We start from the raw sequence: 17,776 nt of genomic DNA on the forward strand, positions 1-17,776 counted from the left end.
GGCAGCCTCCTGCTGTCCATGTTGAGGTTAGAGCAGCGCACCCCCAGTGTTCTCTCAGAGTTCCTGCTTTTGCTCCTGCTGGCAAGTGTGAGACTTTCTTATCTTGGGCGCTGGCAAGGGCAATAGCTCATGATAAAAAGTAATAGAGGTGCTAAGCTGCCAGTTTTAACATCCAAGGACAAGAATGAAAGCTAAATACTCGGTACTTGCTTTATCTTTCCGATGATGACGGAGCAGTTGGTGTGAGTGTGAGCTGTGAAAAGGGAAAAGAGATAAGGCCAAGGAGGAAGAAAATCTGCAGATAATGGTGCCACATGCAAATGCCGCTGCTCTCTGTAACCTGACCAGGTCTCTCCCCATTCATTAGGGCATTTTAGAAGAAACAGATAAACCCCCTTCTCTCAGGAAAAGGCCACGCCTCACTCAGAGGGGAGAAAAAACCTTGCTCCGAACGTGTCTGCACTCTTTAGACAATATTTAGGAAAACGAAGCTCGCCACCCATCTGTTTCTCCCGAGCTGGCCAACTCGGGATATTACTTGAATTGAAAACAAACAATGTTATCTGAACATTCGCTTAGCCACAAATTAAACATATGCCGTCTTTTATTATCCTTATTTCTCAAGTGAGCTCTAGGAATAACGTGTGCTCTGAGGGAAGCTGGATTGTGGACAAAACTGGATCCACTGGAAATCACCTGGGCGCGGCCTGGAGCTTCTGGGGACTGGGAGCCCCAAGGCGGGTGGGGAGTGGGTGAAGCCTCTGGTCAGTGCTGATGCCAGATCCTCCCAGGTGGAGCCTGTGTTCCCTGCCCCCCTTTTTCTAACGATTTATTTATGTACGCACACAAGAGCTGGGGTACAGGCCAGAGGTGGGGGGGTGAGAGGTCTCCCCAGAGACAGAGCGGGGAGCAGAACAGGTGGATACACTGAAATCCACTGCTGAGGGGAGCAGCAGGGAGTCAGGAGAGGTCTGCTGCGCCCTGTGGGCTACTCCCCGGCCGGGGATCGAACTCGTGCTGCAGAGGCTGCGGACAGCTTCGCACGGTCCCCATCCCCCAACACCTGTCCTTTCAGTGGTCTTGTTTCTCCACTTCCTTAAGGACCTCAGGCCACCTTCTCTCTCTCTTCTAATCCCTGCACAGTTTTGTTTTTTGTTTTGTTTTTTTTTTTCCCTGCAGCCAACAGTATTACTAAGACTCCATTGGAATCTCAATATATGAAAATAGTAGCTTGTCCTGTCAAATGCAGACATGCAAATGCTGACAGTCTGTTCTAGAGGACCCTGGGGGTGGGAAGCCTGGCAGAGAGGTCCTGGGTCCTGTAACTGGCTTCACCGAGCACATCTGCACCTCATTTTGGAAAGGACTAGGGTGAAGAGCCATCCATTGGGACATGACAGTTTTTTTATAACATCTCACGTAGGTGCTACTTCCTATTGCTTCACAAATTGCTGTTTTCACTATTCAGGGAGATAAAGTGAGTTGCCTATGGAAATATTCTTCTGCTGGGATTTTTGATCCGTGGAACGTTGGAATTAAATAAGCTCTCAACTATTAGGCCTGACTAAAATGAGGGAAATAATGTTTAATTTTAAAGATAAATTAGATCTGCTTATAATTGTCAAAGAAAAGCATCTTATAACCTAATAAGACCCTGAATCTATGTGTTATAACAGCAGACTACACAGATCCTGAGATTTTTTAATAGGAATTTTATTATGCCGTCTCCAAAGTTACTCCATAACTCAATTTGCGATGATTTATGGCTTGAGGTCAAAAAGAATCATTAGGCATATTTACTAAAAAGACTCAAATATCCAGTTCTTAGATGAACAGTGGGTTTATACACTATCCTGAAAGAATTAATTTGCATTTCCAAACCATGGAGAGTCCTCAAATATGAGTTATTTATAGTTTAATCCTCTTACACATTCAATATTTACTGATGCCTATCAAATGAAAGTGACTTTATCCTGAATTTTTCAAGAGCAAGTTCCCTGCATCAATATCCCTGCCAGTAGTTCTACATAGAGGGATCATTATCCACCTTCCATGTTCACCATGTCATTCTGCATAAATTTCTTCAATTGAGAATGAGGAAGACTTTTGGTTATTTAATCGGTTTCAGCAGGACATGATGCTTCTGTGCAAGGAGAGACAGTATTTCCCTGCTAAAATCTTAGGGTTTTAGCCCAAAGCTTTGCACACTTCTACTATGTTCCTGCATTCATGAACGATGTTTCCATAGAAATATCCTCACAGAGCATGAAGGAGCTTTAAAAGGCAAGTTGCTTACCCATGGACCCAGGCACAACTGGATCTATAGCCGACAGACTCGCCTACCCCCAGGAAAGTTCCTTCAGGCCTGAACAACTTTTATCAGTCAGAGTGTTACAGGGCAGGGAGAGGTGCACCCCAGATGTCCCCAAAACCTGCCTGCTCTAAATGGGTTCTGCCGTCTGCCGCATCGACACAAAACATATGAGACTTTAATGGGAAGGAACTTTAATACAATTAGGAAACAATACAGGAGAGGCAAAGAGTCTAGTTTCTAAGTGAAGCACCCAAAATGACCCGTCCCCTCGTGGGTAAAACTCCATCCAAATGGGGTTGGCCCAGAACAAGGCCCCAAAGCTGCCCCAAGTCTAAAGCATCTTCCAGTGGGGACCCACAGAAAAGGATCAGAAACAACCAGATAAGTCTGGAGTGAAAAGAACAAAATCAAAAGCAAGATAAAAGCTGCCATGGTCCCCTCCCCACGGGTCTCACCCACATCTGTGTCACCCAGTCCACGACCAAAAGACAATCGCAGTTTCTTCACCTGTCTCTCGGCTCCATGCACCTCCTCCAGGGCTCCTCCTGGCTCCATCCTGCTCCCTCCTTCCTCAGTCTCCTCTGCAGCTTCTTCTCTCCCTGCTCAGCTCCACCCTCCCTTGGGTGGGGCAGGGAACCTGGAAACTCCCCCTTTCCTGGGGACCCCCCTGTTACAAGAACATCTGTCTTTCTAGCCCACATTAAAAAATTCTTCCTGACCCCTTGCTGCCATTTGAACATTTCTGCTTTTTCTTTGGGTGGGGGATGCAAAATAGGAGCTATTTGCAGAAATACTCCTTAGCTTTCATTGCTTATCTCCTGACACTTTCCCCCAAGTCCTGCTCTTCCTCTACGTCCTTATGAGACTCAGGAATGTCTCTTTTCTGTTTATTTGCCTTGAATAGATGCGTATGGTGAAGAGGAATTGAGAGAATCTTGCAGCTACTCAAATGCTGGCATTCAACTTTGTTGACTATTATGTTCCTACCATGTTGACTATTCTCTAAATATTCACACTGTGTTAACTCAGGTATTTCTTACCACAATCCTATATCATCCCCATGTTACCAGATTTAAGGAAACTGAGGTATGGGGGAGGCCAAGGAATTTGCCTGTGGTGGGAGTGGAGATTCCCACCCTGTCCATCTGACTCCCCACTGCACTCTCTTCACTGCTGTGCCTCTCCCCTCCAAAGTCTTCCTTAATGTTCCAGGGGTTTCCAGTCCGTAAATCCGAGATCCCTAAGAAAGGGTGGAACTTGTCTAGTGATTCTTGAAGGTGGCTGTTTGCAGTCAATCCCTTTTCTGTCCTTCCTTTCTTCATTGGTACATGTTTGGGAAACAATATCCGTCTTATACAGATGGCTGAGTCAGTCACTTAGGATTCTGACTGGTAAAGGTTGACCTCCCTGCCTGGGAGTCAGGATAGTGCTTGAAATCCAACCGTCAGAGAGGAACGTAAGTGCTCAGACATGGCTGTTTCCTAAAAGTTCCGTTCTGCCCTGTTACTGCACCCCCACCGCCAGCAGCGTCCCATAAGGTGTCACTGGCATTTTAGGATCCGTGTTCTATGAAACTGCATATGGCTCGCAGGAGCACCTAGGTGGTCGGCAATCAGAAGAGAAAAAAAAGATGCAGAAAGGGAAACAGGCTTTGCTTTCTTTACAATTTTGTCTAGGGCTGCACCCAATTAGGGGAGCCATGAATGGGAGGCATGTGATCCAAGAATCCCAGAGAAATGGAAATATTAATACTGGAGATTATGTTTCAACTGGTTGAGCTATTGTCCATGTGGTAGCAGAATTTTCTTTTGGTTTTGGTTTATTAGCTAATGCTAATTTTTATGCCTTACTAACTCCTGTGCCGTACAAGGAGACGTTTTTAAAGTGTCCCACATGGACTAGATTTAAATTCTAGTTTCCTAATTAGCTTTTTAAAAAAAGGTTACCCTTCAAATCCATTGCCCAAGAAACATCTCGAAGCTTTCCCTTCTTTAGGGGACTCTGCCCAGTTCCTCTCAGTGAAGTTTGAGTCAGAATCTCACATTCAAAGACCCAGCTCAAGTTATATTTTCATTATATCAATGTATACTTATTTTTTAAAAGATTCATTTCATTTATTTATGCATACAAGAGCTGGGATGTAGGCCAGAGGTGCGGGCGGTGAGAGGACTCCCCAGAGACAGAGTGGGGAGCCGAACAGGTGGATCTACTTAAATACACGGTTGAGGGGAGCAGCAGGGAGACAGGAGAGGTCTGCAGTGGCTGGGGATAGATAGCTTCCTAGTGCTGAGACTTAACCCCTTGCGCCACCAGGGAGGCCCTTTAGTTTATATTTATTAAGTCACTCATCCCCATGACAAATACTTTCTATTCTGAATAATACAATAAACATCATGATAATGCACTTACCGGAATTCTGATAAAAGCCCATTTTTTCTAATATTATAAGAGGAAGTGCTACAGACATATGCTCCCCTAAGCTAAAAGTTCTAAATTCATTTTGAACTTTTATCATTTAATAGTAAGCGTGCTCATCTATGATGTAATGACTCTGTAAACATAAATAATTCACATGAAATTGGATTTTTTTTTAGCTGTTTCTTAAATGCTATTTAAAACAAAGAATATTTGAACAATTTATCCTAGAACTTTAACTCATTTAGTGGCAAACTTTCAAAGTCAAGCTGTATCTTCAAAATGGAAATTTGGACAAAACCTTTATTTTACCGAATGAAGGTTTACCACAGGAAGTTAATGGAAACATGAATAATTAATTAAATGCCCATGGGTCTGTCCCAAAAGGATTCTATTAGAAGTTGATGAGCATTTTCCTGAAGTTTGTGATTATTCATTGAAATTGATATGCTTGTAAAGGGAAAAATAGAAGGTACTATATTTTTTTCCTTGTAGTTGGGATCTTTTCCTACAGTGTTAATGAGAGTGCACGCTAAGCGTCTCAAGTTGAGGGTCAGTTTCTCCATCTTGTGAGTAATTACACTAGACTTCTTGTGGTCCAAGACAAGAATATTGGAAATAAAATTATGCATCATTTGAACAACTGATTGCAGTCACAAAAGCTCTTTCTGAATGTTTTGCCACAGGCAAAAAAAAAAAAAAAGAAATTTTAAATCAGCTTTTAAACAATCACTCAAATGTAGCATATTTGCCTTCATTAAAAATAACTGAAATATCCTAAGGCAATTCATACTTGATAACTACACTTCCTTCTTAAAGATGTGACTAGCTTTGAAGTGAAGAGCAATCCTTTTCTTAAGACTCTGATACTCAAAAGAAGAAAAGGAGGTTTAGGTCAGAATATCTTTAAAATATCTTTCCTCTCTCATTATCCTTAGTTCCAGAACCTCATAGGGAATGAGTCCTCTGTATGTCGTTTGGAGATAATGAAGCTAAACACCTTCTAGGGGGTACTGTACCTCCAGGGGTGATCAGCATACCTTTAGCCTCCAAACTGGGGAAGGCTTGCAAAATACCAAGGCCATTTGGTCCCTTTCCTGACTTGCTGAATCAGAAATTCTACCGATGGATTCTGGGGAATCTGCTTTTCAACACTTCCTCCAAGTTTGAGAATCAGCAAGTTGCTACTCTGGCGTTGCGGGAGACTCATTCTCCTATTACCATGGAACCTTCCATAGGGTTTCTTCCTCTGGGTGATGAAACCCTCCCTGTGCTCTGTGCAAGAAACTCCTCTCTCTTCTCGCCCTGCTCTTTCAAGCAGAGGTGAGTCTTAGGGAACACAGAAAAGACACTATGATTCAATCTTGGATAACCACGGTGGCCTGAGGCCTGTTTGGAAATTTGTAAAAATGCAGGCTACTTTCCCGTATATTTACATGGACAAAGAAGAACACATTGGGTGGTGCCAAACAATCCTTACACAATATATAATTATGAAGAATATGCTGCTGTATAAATAAATTCACACAATCAGCCAGCACTGAAATACTAGGTATCTCAAAACAGGTCGCATCATTCACTCGTCTATTATGCTAAAGGCATCGATGAAACTCTTAAGCAAAAGTTATGGAAAATACAGAGATCAAGAATTCCTGAGTTTATTTCTAGTACCACACTTGTCAGATGTGCCTGTGTGTGTTGTATGGGAGTGTGTGTGTGTGTGTGTGTGTGTTTGCTGATTTTCATTGATGTGAATTGAGTTTTTGAGGCCAGGGACTGACCATCAAAATGATTTGTGAATGCCCACCTCAGCTGGAGGCACCCCCTTTTACCTAGTCACTCGCACCAGCTCCTAGGCCTTCCCCTGCTCTCTCCTTTTACCCTCATAGTCCTCAACCCACCTCCCACACCAGCAAGTCCTGTCAGCTCTATTTTCAGAATATATGCTGATTCGCAGCAGTCTCCACACCTCTCTTCCCAGCTCCCAGCTCCCCTATTCTGGCTGTCATCACCCTTCACATGGGTTGATAGACAAGCCTCTTTTCTAATCTGAGGCCACTCTTGAATTCCTATAATCAGTACTCCACAGAACAGCCCAATCTTCCATTGATTGATTGATAGATTTAAGATTTATTTATTTATGCATACAAGAGCTGGGGTGTAGGACAGAGGTGTGGGGGGTGGTGGGAGGATCCACCAGAGACAGAGTGGGGAGCAGAAGAGGTGGATCTACTGAAATCCACTGCTGAGGGGATTAGTGGGGAGCCAGGAGAGGTCTGCTGCGCCATGTGGGTCAGCTCCTGGCCAGGGATGGAGCTTCATAGTGCTGAGACTTAGCCCCTTGCACACCAGGGAGGCCCCCAAGAATCATTATTTGATCACATATTGTCTGCGATTGCTTTTGTGATGCCGTGGAAGAGAGGAGAGAACTTATCGCCTGCAAAGCTGAAAATATTTACTATCTGGTCCTTTACAGGAAATGTTTGCCAACTCTAGTCCTGTGTCCTTGTAAATAGCTTGGTGGTTTCTTGCTTTGAAAAGTTTTGCCAATTTGTGGCTGTGAAATCTCTCATAGTGGTTTAACATACAAATATGCAAAGTGGGATTCTGGTTAATTACTAATGATTTAACCTTTTCATGTGCATATGAACGTTTTCTTTTTCCTCTTCTGTGAAATGTTTATTCATGTCTTTTGTCAGTTTTTCTATGAACTTCTGTTGGGTTTTCTCCTGCCATTCGAGTCACTGGAATTTCTTAAATATTAGTGACCATTTTTCAGTTGTATGTGCTGGAAATATTTCCTTCTAGTCCCTGGATATCCTTTCATTCTGCTTGTTTATGGTGTCTTTTGTTAAATAGCAGTGTTTCATTTAAAATGCATATTAACTATACTAAGAGATGCTTCCAGACTCTAATATCAGAATATGAAAATAATCTGTGGCAGTTTCTCTCAAGTATTTGTTTTAAATATTGGATTTCATATCAAGTTTTTTTTATCTACCTGGAATTGATTTGGTCATGATTTAAGATAAGACTCCAATTTCATTTTTCCCCACAGGAATTAATTACTTTTCCCAGCGTGATTTCATTGTTTTGTTTTTTCCCCCTTCTTTTTTATACCTATTCTTCCAAAAGACAAATTATAAACAGAGAAAAATCTGTGTCTAGGTTCTCTGGTCTTATAATTGGATCAAATTGTCTTTCTCTGTGACAACACATGCTGTTACATTTGGTTGGGCAAACACACCACATTATCATGCCTGCCTTTCCATCCATATCTTAAAACTGGTTTATTCACATTCATAAAAAATCAAGCTGGAAGCACTTTGAATTTTTAGGTAAACTTCAACAGAATTCACTTCTTCATATATAGGTAGACACATTGGTACAAAAATATAGACAGATATCTTATTTAATAATTTAAAATAAAGTGTTGCAATTTCCTTCATAAAAGACCTGTATTTTGATAGTGTTTTGTTGTTGGTTACTTATTGTTGTTGATTTGGGAAATATTAGCAAGAATTTATTTTTCTGTTTTATCTGGTTGTTACAGAAACCTGCATCTAGGACTGAGTTCATGGCTCCACCCAAAACAGAGCCAGACAGGGTGGTTTGGGCAGGCCTGGCTTATGGTACAGCAAGAGAAAATGAAATTTTGCTCACAGAAAATGTCACCCGTTCAGCGTCTATTGTGGGAAACTGACCCACAGATACTGTCTCTGAGGTTGGGGGCTTGTCACTCTGAGGTGATGGCAGAGGAGAGGCCTGGAGTCATGGCCAGAGCAGCAGCCATTCCAGGTAACCCAACAAGATGGAGACTGGCCACAGACAGTGCGTTGCAGAGAAGGGGCCAGTGGATTTTCTCAGTGAGGAGGGAGTCTGGCTGCTGGCTGCACCAGCGCCTGACTCCATTTCCCCTCCCTTTGGGGGAACAGAGACCTACTGTGCACCTTGGCGAGGAAGGGCAAAGACTTTGGGCACTAGACTTTCCACCCTGTGAGGCAGCCAACAGCACTTGCTCCGGAAAACAAAGAAGCAAGAAGCAGAGTTAGGACTCCCTGGAACAGCTCTTCTTCCACACGGTGACTGAGACTGGGCCTCCGGACCCCCCAGCTTCCCTCCCTCCCTCACCTGCGGCCAAGTTAAACAAAGGAGATGAAGATATTAAAGACACAGAGTCCCAGTCATGAAAAGCAACTAAGGTAACATCCATTCCTAGGAACACAAAAGCATCTAAAGACAAGATGGAAAAGATGAAAGAGAAGATTAGAAGTCCAGAAACCTAAACATGAAGAACTCAGAATTCAAGGGCCTACCAGATAAAGATTTTAGAATAACCATCATAAAGAAACTCAGAAAAGTCCTAGATTTTCAATCAAACACAGAAAAACAGATTCAAGATCTTAGACAAGAGACCCAGGGACACAAAGAGTTTTTCACCAAAGATATTGGCGATACTTTTTAAAACACACGCGTGAAGAGAGACGTTGCATGAAATGAGTACAAATATGAATCCAGAACTCGGCACACTTGAGTTTGTGCAAAAAAGAATTTCAGAAATGAAGACACATATGTACAAATGCCCTAAGTGGAAGAGAAATAAGTTTCAGGAAAGGTGAAGAAACACTGGCAGAAATATCAGACGCCATATACATAAAGATAATGGGTAACCCAAAGGGGATTACTCATATATTTGGATTATTTCTACACTCTTCTTATGTGCTTCTGAATTTTTCTATTTCTTTTTTTTTTTGCAATCAAGGACACGGGTGTTATTGAAATTTTAAAAATTGGAAAGAAATTAAAAAGGTTTTACCTGCGCAAAATGCACATGGTGCAGAAAATAAGACAACCCACATAAGGATTAAAAAATTTTAAATGCATTCAAAAATTCCATCTTCATTACCTCGAGGTAGACCTGTTCATGCCTTATTATTTTTCATGTGTTCAATTAGACTGGGTAGTATGGGATTCAGAGTTGGAGTTTTGGAGGAAGATAATTATATTATGTAGTCATATTTAAGGAGATCTCTTTAAGATCGGACAGAGGAAAGCGATTGTCATTATAAAGCATAAAATAGAGTTCTGTTATTTTCTAAGCATAAGAGAAAACTATGTTGAACAGTGCATTTGCGCGCTCAGTACATTCTTATCCTTGAAAAATACCACTAAAACATAAGCCAAAAAATTCACACAACGTGTAAAAGAAAGTCTTTACCAGCCCAGCATGATTAGCACAAAACATTGTTTTAAGTCATAACTCAAGCATAGTTTAAAGTCATTGAACCTTAGCTCTTAAATGATATCATAAATCTCAGCCGTGTGAACTAGGAATCAGTCCATGTTGGCGACATCTTGCCGAGGAATTGAAAGGTGCACTAGGTAATCAAAGGCCTGTTCATCTACGTGTCGTCAAATTAAACTGGGGCAATAGTTGCCCAGAAGTCTCCAGTTGCTTAAATGTTGCATAAATATAGTTTTAAAATCAAGAACTGGCAGCATTTCTTCTGAACTTTGCCAAGTCTGGGGCTATGAAAGGTTGTCCCATCTCAAGAACTTTCCACTTGCAGCTGTCAAAGATCTTTTTTCTTAATTAAGGCAAAAGAGCTTGATGTCTGAGTTACTTCCCGATTGCAAATTAAGTGTCTTTGGAAACCCTTCTCTGTCTCCCAGGACTGGAGGCCAGTGCATGGCTGCATGTGCTGGTGGATGGGAACTGGTCTTCGGGGGTATAATAATGCAGCGTGTGCACACAGGGAACCATAATGCCGCACACCTGAAGCCTGTACACTATTATAAAGTCATGTTATTAATGCATTTAAAATAATTCTCTGTGGGAAAGCAGAGGGGGGGTGCTAAGGGAGGGGTGCACTGGGCAGGCAGTGGAGTAAGACTTACAGTGGGGGGCAATCGGCTCACTAGAGGCTATCACATCACTATCACTGTCCCAGCAATTTCTATGAGTTGTCAGGCCAGTCTTGTTCCCACACTGAGGGGAGCCCTTAGAAAGCCCTCCCCTGTCCTTGCAGGGTCCCCGTCTTAGTCCTCAATAACCACACTGATCTGTCCTGTCTTCACCAGTCCAGTTATTCCAGTTCAGGCATCTGGGGAGTTACCTGAAAATAGCCAGATACCACCTTTTGTTTTTTAAGATTTACTTTGCTTATTTTATGCACACAAGAGCTGGGGTGCAGGCCAAAGGTGTGGGGGTGAGAGGATTCACCAGAGACAGAGTGGGGAACAGAACAGGTGGATCTACCGAAATCCACTGCTGAGGGGAGCAGCGGGGAGACAGGAGAGGTCTGCTGCGCCATGTGGGTAGCTCCCTTGTCAGGAATCGAACTCATGCTGCAGTGGCTGGAGATAGCTTCATAGTGCTAAGACAACCCCTGGGCCACCAGGGAGGCCCCAGAAACTACCTTTTATACCTGACATTCAGCATCTTCATTTTTCCACTTTAAGTTTCTTCTCCTTCCATTAATTTTATTATTTTTTATTTTTTTTTTAAAGAGGCATGTATATTTATTTATTTATTTGTTTGTTTCTTTGTACATGCACTGGGTACAGTCAGAAGCGCGGGAGGGTGAGAGAATTCACCAGAGCCAGAGCGGGGAGCAGAGCAGGCAGAAGGACCGAAGTACACTGCTGAGGGGAGCAGCGGGCGGCAGGAGAGGTCTGCGCGCCATGTGGGACCCTCCCCTGGTGGCCGGGGAGCAGCCGGGGATCGAACCGGCGCTGCAGAGGCTGCGGGCAGCTTCGCAACCCAGCGCTCAACCGCTGCGCCACTGGGGAGGCCCTCCTTCCATTAATTTTAAAATACAGCCCTCTCCCCCACCAACTATTTTTGAGCACACAAAATGTGCTAACTGCTAGGCGCTTGGCTGGGTTCAGGGACATGATGGTTAAGAACTTAGTCTCTGTGTCTCAGAGCTGTGAACGCCCACACTCAGAGCACAGACAGCAAAGGCATCATCTGCATTCGCTCCGTCTTCAGCCACCCTGCAGGACTCACCCGCCCCTACACACCCAACCCATGAGAATTTATGTTGCAAGGACTCAAATAGCCCATCTATGAAAAGGAGTCAAGGAGGGCTCGGACAGGTGTGCTGGGTAAAGGTGGCCATCCCGTCGACACCTCATATCAGGTCTGGGGACACAGGTGAGGGGCTCCTGATAGAAGGGATGACGTCACCTTCTCCAGGCTAAACACAGCTGCTTATTTTAGTTGCTGGGTGTTGTTTTCCTTTTTCCATTTAAGGAAACATTCTCTCTTCAATGAAAATTCAATCATGAATCACCAGGACCCCACAAGGAGAGCATTGTGCTCCTCGGAGGACACCTGTGGCGAGGCCACCTCGGCAGATCCCCAAGAGGGGTCTGCTGGGCACAGGGCCATCTCCCCCAGCCGGCTCTGACCCAGGTCACAGCAACGCTAACGATTTGCTTTAATCCAACCAAAATAAGGCAAGCAATGGTAAAGCTTTTAAGGAAAAAGAAATCTAGTTGTACCTTTGACCCAGGCGATTTTTCTTCAAATATTTAAAGTTCAAAGGCACTGTGTACTTCTACTTTTATTTCCAACCAGAAAATCACCCTTATTGTGTTTGATCACCCTCCTATTTTAATTTGCAGCCTTGCTTAATAATAAAGCATGCGCTGGACTTTAGCTCGTGGTGTCACGTGTCTCACAACAGCAGCAACTTTTTTTATTTTACTTAGTAACTAGGAAAATTAGGAAATACATAATATACTCATCTTGTTGGTAAATGTCTTTTGTTTGCATCCCTTTTTAAAGCACTATTATGTTGCCAGAGTTGCAAGAGTGAGGTTTTAATGTGGCTCCTGGGAGAATTATGCCAGGCTTTATGGAACACATTGCTCACAGCTGTGGTGAAATATCCAGCACTAAAAATCACAGCACTTTTTATTCCATGCCAATGACATCATTGGTATAATTTAGCTATAATTCACATATGGGAAGCAGTTGCCTACCAATATGAAATTATCCTCAAGCTGATTGATTCTAAGTGGGGGTGGGGGGAGCTTCTAAGGTACTAGGCCTAGGAGGTCAGTGGCTGTTGTTTTCATTTCTCTAAATGCCAACTATATATATATATACTCTTGACCATGTGATAGTATGTTATGGAATATCATTCAACTATAGTTCATGATCAAGTAAGCCATATCCTAGGAAGATTACTCTGGAAGAGATATTCAGGACTACACGGAGGTGGGATGTATGATGGAGCCAACTTATCAGGACACCGTTAGAATATTTGATGCATAAGGAGAAGTAAGCAGGTAATTCAAGGGAAAGGAGTGAATTTAAGAAGGTTTTGGAGGGAATTAGAAAAAATCATTTAAAACATTTAGACACGAGAGGGGCGGAGCAACATGGCGGCGAGGAGACGCTGCGAGTAAGATCTCCCATTAAAAAAAGTTAATAGGGAGGAAAAGCGGCAGGTCCCAGTGAGAACTGGGACACGGAAGATAAACGGACGACTCCAGCAAACTGCCTGAAGAAGAAAGTTGCCATAAAAGAGGACGAGAAGGGAGGGAAGCGCAGAACCCTGCTCCCCTCCCCCACCCACAGAGGCGGCACTCTCCGACCGGCAGAGAGAGGGAAACAACAAACCAAAACGCCCAACAAGAAAAACGGATGCAGCAAGCGGGACTGTGAGTGGAAAGGAACTATTTCAGCCACCACACCCCGTGAGCGGGAGCTGAGGCGAACCCTGCAGGATCCGCCGCGGAGGTGAGCTCCAGGCGCCATAAGAGAGCCCCGCCCCCCAGGAGGAGACCAGCACCAGCACACAGCCCCGGCCGCCGGTAAGCTTGCGCGAAAGCGGCGCTCGGATTGCAGCTGCCCAGGTCCCCGCGCCTGCGACCTAGGCTTGCGGGGAGACGGCGGAGGCCCTCCCTGAGTGAGCAGGAACAAAGTGCCCAGGCAGGGGAGCGGGATTCAAAAGGCGCCATTCCCGCGCCACTGATCTGGGCTACAGCCCGCGTCCTGGAACTGAGGGCTTTGGAACTGAGACCCGGGGCACGAAATTAGGGGCGTGGGTTCCCCACGACGGTGGGGCACAAGGCAGACACAGCACCCCAAAGCTGTTGAGGTGTACCCTGCCATCCCCGCTCTGCTCCCTGTCCCACGGGGTGGAAAATCAGCTCCCCAAGGGCTCTAGGAGAGATCTCTGGTGCCACCTAGCAACTTGACCCCAGCACAGGCTACTGAAGGAGCTAGTGGCCAGCTGGGGAGTTAGCCCACACCGGGCCCCTTCTGAACAAGTAGTCTGAGCCCACAGGGAGAGCGAGCACCCACAGCCGGGGCAGACCAGGCGCGCAGAAGAGTGTGCCTGAGACCAGAAGCGCAGGGAGTGTGTCCCACATCACCATTTTAGAACAGGGACATTTCTTCAGTAAAAACTACCTGCAGAAGGCTTCCTCAGGAGCCAGAGGTGAGCGGGGGAAGTTCGCCCACGCCAGACCCCCTCTGGCCTGCAGTCCAAGCCCAGAGGGGAGCAGGAACCCACCGCCGGGGCAGACCAGGCGCACAGGGGAGTGTGTCCCCACATCGGCATTTTAGAACAGGGACCTTTCTCCAGTAAAGGCTGCTTGAAACTGACAGATGACTCCTGGAAGAACCAGAGGGGAACAGAGAAGCCCACCCAAGATGCCGGCAAGTCCCAACAACACAGTGTCTCAACGCATGCGGCAAATTAGAAAACAGACAGTAGGGAGGAGAAGAACCACACGCAACCTAGCAACTCTCCAGAGAAAAAGCACACCACAAAAAGAAAGCCAGCCCCCAGATTGCAATGACAATAACTTGGAAGAATTTCTGAGCCTTCCAGAAAGAGAATTTAAAATTGCCGTGATTAAAAAACTGACAGAAGTCATAAAGGAAAACAATGATAAGGGAAAAATAATCAACGATCAGAAGAATGCAATTGAGTCCCTAGAGAGGGAAAACAATGGTCAGAAGAAAGAAATTGAGTCCCTAAAGAGGGAAGTAAAAGAAATGCAGGAGATCAAAGAATTAATGGAAGAACTAAAGAATTCTGGGAAAAGCAATGAAAGCAGAATAGATGAAATGGAAGAACGAATAAGTAATCTTGTAGACACAGAAATAAAAAGAACCAAAACAGAAAAGGAAAGAGAAGTACGAAGGAAAAAGAACGAAGAAAGACTTCGGGAACTATCTGACTCCATGAGGAAAGGAAATATAAGAGTTATAGGAATCCCAGAAGGAGAGGAGAGAGATGTAGGAACAGAGAAAATATTTAAAGAGATAATTGAAGAGAACTTCCCAAATGTGAAGAAGGAGCTGAAAATTGATATACAAGAAGCAAGAAGAACACCAAACTTCCACGACGAAAGGAAAAATACAGCAAGACACATAATAGTAAAGCTCCCAAGAATCCAGGACAAGGAAAAAATAATGAAGCTGGCAAGAGGGAAGAAACAGATAATATTCAAAGGAAAACCAATCAGGCTGACATCAGACTTCTCCGAAGAAACACTACGGGCAAGGAGAGAGTGGAGGGACATAGTCAACAGACTCCAAGAAAACAGATGCCAACCAAGAATACTCTATCCCGCAAAGCTCTCCTTCCTCTTTGAAGAAAGAATATGGACCTTCCCAGACAAAGAGAAACTCCGGAATTTCATTGCAACTAAACCCCCACTCCAAAAAATACTACAAGGAGTCCTAAAGCCAGAACCTCAGAGCGACGAATAACAATGAAAGAAGGCCAAAAAAAAAAAAAAAGTTATTAAAAGAATAAATAAATAAAATCAAAGGAAAGACAAACACAATGGCAAATACAGATGTTAACATATCAATAATAACTCTGAATGTAAATGGACTAAACTCTTCAATAAAAAGACACAGAGTTGCAGCCTGGATTAAGAAACAAAACCCAACCTTTTGCTGTCTCCAGGAAACACATTTAGCTACAAAAGATAAAAATAGGCTCAAAGTTAAAGGATGGAAAACAATCCTACAAGCAAATGGACCAAAAAAGAAAGCAGGAACAGCTATACTTATATCAGATAAAACAGATTTCAAACTCAAAAAGATAAAAAGAGACCCCAAGGGTCACTACATTATGATCAAGGGGACAATACTTCAAGAAGAAATAACACTCATTAACATATACTCACCAAACGAAGGAGCACCAAAATATATCAGACAACTGTTGTCCTCTCTGAAAACAGACATCAGAGAAAACACATACGTAGTGGGAGACTTCAACACACCACTATCAACAATGGATAGATCAACAAGACAAAAAATAAGTAAAGAAACTAAAGCTCTAAATAAGGACCTAGAGCAATTGGGCTTAACAGACATCTATAGAACACTAAACCCCAAAAAAACGGAGTACACATTTTTCTCAAGCGCACACGGATCATTCTCCAGGATCGATCACATACTGGGGCACAAGACAAACATCAACAGATACACCAAGATTGAAATCATATCAACCATCTTTTCTGACCATGAAGGCATCAAACTAGAAATAAACCATAAAAAGAAGGCAAGGAACTTTCCTACCTCATGGAGATTAAAAACCACACTACTGGAAGACCATTGGACTAATGAGGAGATCAAAGAAGAAATTAAAAAATTTTTTGAATTGAACGACAAGGAGGACACCAATATCCTAAATGTATGGGATGCAGCAAAAGCAGTAATAAGAGGAAAATATATAGCAATAGAAGCTCACATCAAGAAACAAGAAAGAACGCAAAGAAACAACCTAATCTCGAAGCTCAAAGATCTAGAAAAAGAACAACAAAAAAACCCCAAAACCAGTAGAAGAAAAGAAATAATAAAAACCAAAGCAGAAATAAATGAAATTGAAACTAAAAAAACAATCCAAAAGATCAATGAAACCAAGAGCTGGTTCTTTGAAAAAATCAATAAAATAGACAAACCCCTAGCCAGGCTCACAAAGGAAAAAAGGGAGAAAGCACAAATAAACAGGATCATCAATGAAAGAGGAGAAATCACAACGGACACAGCAGAAATCAAAAGAATAATCAGTAACTACTATGAACAGTTATATGGAAACAAGTTCAACAATCTAGAGGAGATGGACAAATTCCTACAACTCTACAATCACCCAAAGCTAGATAAAGAAGAAATAGAACACCTAAACAGACCAATTACAATTAGCGAAATTGAAATGGTAATAAAACACCTCCCCAAAAACAAAAGCCCAGGACCTGATGGATTTACAAATGAATTCTACCAAACATTCAGAGACGAATTAGTGCCTATCCTTCACAAACTCTTCCAAAAAATTGAGAAGGAAGGGACAATACCAAACACGTTTTATGAAGCCAACATTACACTAATACCAAAACCGAACAAGGACAACACAAAAAAGGAAAACTACAGGCCAATCTCCCTAATGAACACTGATGCAAAAATCCTCAATAAAATTTTAGCTATCAGAATCCAACAATGTATCCATAAGATAATTCACCACGACCAAGTTGGATTCATTCCAGGGGCACAAGGATGGTTTAACATCCGAAAATCAATCAACGTTATCCAACACATCAACAAAAAGAAATATAAAAACCATATGATAATATCAATAGATGCTGAGAAAGCTTTCGACAAAGTGCAACACCCATTCATGATAAAAGCCCTTGAAATTCTTGGGATACAAGGAACATACCTCAACATCATAAAGGCCATCTATGACAAGCCAACAGCCAGTATCATTCTCAATGGTGAAAAGCTGAAAGCAATTCCATTAAGATCTGGAACAAGACAAGGATGTCCACTCTCACCATTGCTTTTCAATATAATACTGGAAGTCCTAGCCAGGGCAATAAGACAAGAGAAAGACGTCCAAGGAATCCAAATAGGAAAAGAAGAAGTCAAACTATCACTATTTGCAGACGATATGATATTATATATAGAGAACCCCAAAAACTCCACAGAAAAGCTAATTCAACTCATCAATCAGTTCAGTAAAGTGGCAGGATACAAAATCAACACGCAAAAGTCAGTAGCCTTCCTATACA

The sequence above is a fragment of the Talpa europaea genome (genome assembly GCF_964194135.1).
Source record: "Talpa europaea genome assembly, chromosome: 15".
Lineage (NCBI taxonomy): Eukaryota > Metazoa > Chordata > Mammalia > Eulipotyphla > Talpidae > Talpa > Talpa europaea.